Source organism: Macrobrachium nipponense, chromosome 36, assembly GCF_015104395.2.
Source record: "Macrobrachium nipponense isolate FS-2020 chromosome 36, ASM1510439v2, whole genome shotgun sequence".
Taxonomy (NCBI): Eukaryota; Metazoa; Arthropoda; class Malacostraca; order Decapoda; family Palaemonidae; genus Macrobrachium; species Macrobrachium nipponense.
This window is the reverse complement of record NC_087220.1, coordinates 44,404,380-44,409,379: the sequence shown is the minus strand read 5'-3', so window position 1 is coordinate 44,409,379 and position 5,000 is coordinate 44,404,380. Positions and strand designations below refer to the sequence as shown.

The 5,000-nt window shown below is 31.6% G+C and overlaps 1 protein-coding gene across 1 annotated transcript in view; it reads right to left on the bottom strand.

Annotated features, from left to right (window-relative positions):
* Positions 1 to 3,611, bottom strand: part of LOC135203592 (fez family zinc finger protein erm-like) — a 128,791-nt gene extending 125,180 nt beyond the window's left edge. The window contains exon 1 of the mRNA XM_064233377.1: positions 3,086 to 3,611. The gene's annotated coding sequence lies outside the window, so the exon portion shown is untranslated. The remainder of the gene's footprint in view (positions 1 to 3,085) is intronic.
* Positions 3,612 to 5,000: the final 1,389 nt, after the last annotated feature.

Here is a 5,000-nt window from a genome sequence, read left to right as displayed (position 1 = left end):
TGCGCGTACCTGTAAAATCATGATATGCAAAATTTGAGATATCTACCAAAGGACGATTTTTCTCAATTGTTCGTTTTATAAACGGGGAGTACACATTATTATTATTATTATTATTATTATTATTATTATTATTATTATTATTATTATTATTATTATTATTATTATTAATTATTATTATTATTATTATTATCATCGAATGATATGTAATAACGGTGGGAAAACAACGGCACAAGGAATGGCGTCAGTTATATAATGATAATAATGACGATAATTATTTCATATTTCTTTATTATTTTTCATTGTTTTCGGTTTTTTAAATTTGAGAATTGTAACAATAATTTACTAGGGGTAATATTATGGATAATTTTTATTCTATTTTATTGATTTTTTTCGTATGTTATTTATTTTTAATATATTTTATTTATGCGCCAAAAAATGGGATATTTCAAATATGTAAAATACTTCACAGAAACTTATTGATTTTAGAATAGATTTAAATTTATATGAGGATAAATCTTTTATATCCCGAAAATAGAGGAATATTTTGTATCGTAGATGGACCGAGATAAATTTATATCTTATTTATTTAAAACTATTTTGTATTTATTTATGAAGACTAACGGTTCCCTGAAGTCGTATTTTACATTGGAGCCTTATTTTACTTTTAATTAATTTCGCTTTCTTATGAGAATTAAGGTCAAATCACAGTGAAACATCATCAGTTATAATGATTTTGATTGTCACGATATAATGATACTGTAAATTATTGCGAGACCTGTGATTATAATGAGAATTATAATGATGTCATTATAAGCGGTAGGCACGAGTCATGAAAATATTTACGACGATGGAAATAATATAAATTAGGATTATAAATTTTCATAGACCAGAGTGGGAATGACATATTCATAATAACTATGACTCCCTGATGGTTGTAGTAAGACTAGGAGATTCAACCAATAACGACACCAGCAGTTAGACTAAAAATGAATTTGATTTGATAACTATAATAATAATTATAATAATAATGGTAATGATAATATTATAACATTTAAGCAATAACGTCAACAGAAGTTATACTAAAAATGAAATGGCCAAATAATGATATGAACAACAACAAAAACAACAACAACAACAACAATAACATTGCTAATAATAATAATAATAATAATAATTAATAATAATAATAATAATAATAATAATAATAATAATAATAATAATAATAATATAAGCAATAATTAAGCAATAATTGGCACCGCAGTTATACTAATAATGAAGATAGTTTAGTTATGATAGTAACAGCAGCAACAACAACATTAATAATAATAATAATAATAATAATAATAATAATAATAATAATAAATAATAATAATCATGCATGCCACCATTCCGACGACGTCAATATAACAAACAGTTTATTGGTATTTGAGATTCAACATGCAGGATTTCTTTATCTTGAAATATATTCAAAAAGGCCATCACTTGGCGATAACGTTCAGTCGGTAAACGGTAGGTACCGCAGATCAGTAGTCCTTCACCAGGCGTTTATATGACGCATATATATATGTATATATATATATATATATATATATATATATATATATATTATATATATATATACGTATATACATTGGGTACAGTACATACATACATTCGTATATATACATTCATACATAAATAAAGTTTCTCCAGAAATTATTGCTAACATATCTGAACGTCTGTTCTCGGATTCACTACATAAATATATGGAGGAAAATAAAATAATATAGATTTTTTTTTAATAAAGATGCCAGCAGCAAACATGGCATGATAATAATAATAATAATAATAAATAATAATAATAATAATAATAATAATAATAATAATAATAATAATAATAATGATAATAGGTACTGTTAAAAGATATTACTGCATCTGCCGAGTTCATTTTGTAGAGAGATTAATCAATTGGTTTCTGCTAATGCGGCAATATTTTTTAACAGTACCTGTTAATAAGAGGGTCTTCTACGTAAATAAATAATAATAATAATAATAATAATAATAAATTATTTTCATATCACGACACCAGCACCAAACGAAACAATATTATTGTCCGCTCAAAAAGATAGCACTAAAGATAATGGCAAAATTGTTAGCACGGACAAAGCAGTCAGTCAGTAACAATACCGATGATGACAGTGGGCTGGTAGTAATAACATTATTATCAACGGAAACAAAGATTAATAAGCGAACAAGGACAATGATATTCAGTGTGAACAAGAGAAATTTGAACGTGACTTCACCGAAAGTATAGATCATTGCGATTGATTTCTTGTGTGTTATCAGTTGAATTTCCAGTCAGGTCTTTTAGTGAGTGATTCTGGGGAATACTTGTCAAGCTAATCAATTTTTTTTTCTGATAATGCATATCCATTACTTTCAGTTATTAATGTCTGTTTGCGATATGATTGCATATTGGCTGTATTTACTTATAGTATATTTTTATACAAGTCGCTTGTTTTTATCCTCAAACGTTTTATGATTATATTTATATACTATATATATATATATATATATATATATATATATATATATATATATATATATATATATATATATATATATATATATATATTGTAGCTTTAAAGTAAGTTTTGTGCGCCGGTAAGCTGTATGGTTTAGCTAGATATCTCACAAGACTTATTTACTTACACGTACAATTTTTAATATATATTATATATATATATATATAATATATATATCTATATATTATATATATATATATATATATATATATATATATATTACACACATTAATGAATGCTTTTATTTGGTCACTGTTGACACCGATGTTAAAAATTCAGATATATTTTCATGATAGCGGTACTTTATGATATATTTTTTATGACCAAAGGGCCTTTTAAATTTCCTAAATTTCTGCTAGGAATAGCAACGTGAACATGATGTATTTCTTGTTTATTTTTTTATTTCCCTCTTCGTATTTTAAATTGTTTCTCAAGATGGACATAGTCTGTTTTACAGCGATATTGACAAAAATACACATTAACGTTTCTAAGGAAATTACAAAAATGATTATTGCACTTACCGTCTCTTCCTGCTGTTTCATCTCGACTAGAATATGATCGACACTCGCTCTTCTGCTTTCATCTCTGTCTCTCCCTCTCTCTCCTTCTCTATCTCTCCCTCTCTTTCTCTCTCCGTCGTTCAAGCACGTGTTGTCATAATCACTTGGCTACGAACGCTAAATCTCTCAGTCCGCTGTGGTAGTCCCGTGCGCTGTCGCGTTGCCTAATTTTTAAACGTTGCTTCACACGTGTAGGCCGGAAAATGGTCACTGTTTTCGAAAAGAGATTTTTTTGAGCGTCTTTCAAATATTTCTAGATATTTCTGGGGGATCGGGAGAGAGCGCTCACATCGAAACACGAGTCTCTTAAGGGGTAACACACTTTGAAATGTCTGCCTGGTGCGCTAGAGGTCCAACAACGTCTCGCACTGATATATATATATATTATATCTTTCGTCTGTCTCTATTCCCGTCTCTCTCTCTCTCTCTCTCTCTCTCCCTGTCTCGCCGTCTCTCTTTCCTTGCCTTTCGGGTCAAGCCTCTTGTCAACACTGGGGACGACAATTAGAGTTCATTTATTTATCCCCCAAATGCCCAACGCACAGACACACACCAGATCTGCGCTACCGACAACCCCCGACATTTTGCACATCTCCGCCACGCCCCTTATGACCCGCCGGCCAATCAGCGTGCCCGGGACGCCGGGGCTTGGAATTTAATACGCCGTCGACCAATGAGCGTCCGTGGCCACGCCCACCGGCTGCTACAGTAGCGTGTACTGGCGGAAAACAACACAGTTACTGTCCTGTTGCCTGGGAAGTAACGCCTCATAGGCCCGGCTCTGCGAGTCAATGATTTTATCAATGACTGACTCGAAAGGAGGCCTATGAATGTTGCCTGTTTCACAGCCTATGAACTTCTGTTGATTTACGTTTTATGGGTGACGCTTTTTTCCTGTTTAGCCAAAAGCTCGACAGGTCCATTTGTGATTAACTTAAAAACTGATACATCAATCTGTATACATTTTTATTATTTTGAAACATCAATACTTAAAGGCCATGTGGAATTCGCCAAGGGCCACAAAGGAAAGGAGACGAAAATATGAAACATATCGCAATGCATTTTTCCTCCCTTTTTTATTATCAAGGGGAGGGGAAAAATCGAGAATTAATTAACACTGAAATCGCAAAATAATTAATTGGTCGAATAAAAAAAAAAATAACGAACCATTTCGAAAAAAGAGAGAATTGAACAAAGGGGATTTTTCTCCTCTTTTTCATCTGAGAAGCGACTTTTATTGGGCGATCCTTGGGTCACATAAAACACTCCTAGATGCAACCAGCCTCGGCCGGAAAAAAATACAAATAAAAAAAAGTCACTTGAATATTTTTCATTAGAAAAAAATACCGCCGTAAAAATATCACAACAAAGTACAGATAATCAGCGCCGGATACTTTGTAGCAAGAAGCTTTTTTTTTTTTTCATTCTTTTTTATTACCGTAAGCGACAAAAAGCGACACTTTTCATCATTCGATTGTTTTTCCTCTTAGAACGACAACGGTGACTTTTAAATACTTTTAATTGGCGGTGCACAATTCTCATTATTAAAAAAAAAGGAAGGAAAATGTTTTTAGACACTTAAAGGATTGGCAGAGTTGCTGCCTACTGCTGCTGTTGTTGTTGTTGTCGTTGTTGATGTTGTTTCGGTTGTTCTTGTTTGGCTGTTGTGATCATTTGTGATCTGCTGTTGCTCTTGCTTTCAGTACGGTTTTTAATTTTTCTCTTTCGTTATATTCGAACTCTCTCTCTCTCTCTCTCTCTCTCTCTCTCATGGTATAACTGTTATTTTATTTGTCTGTCATACGGACATACTCACCATGACTGCGGACTTCTCTCTCTCTCTCTCTCTCTCTCAAAGACGCACACAGTATGACTG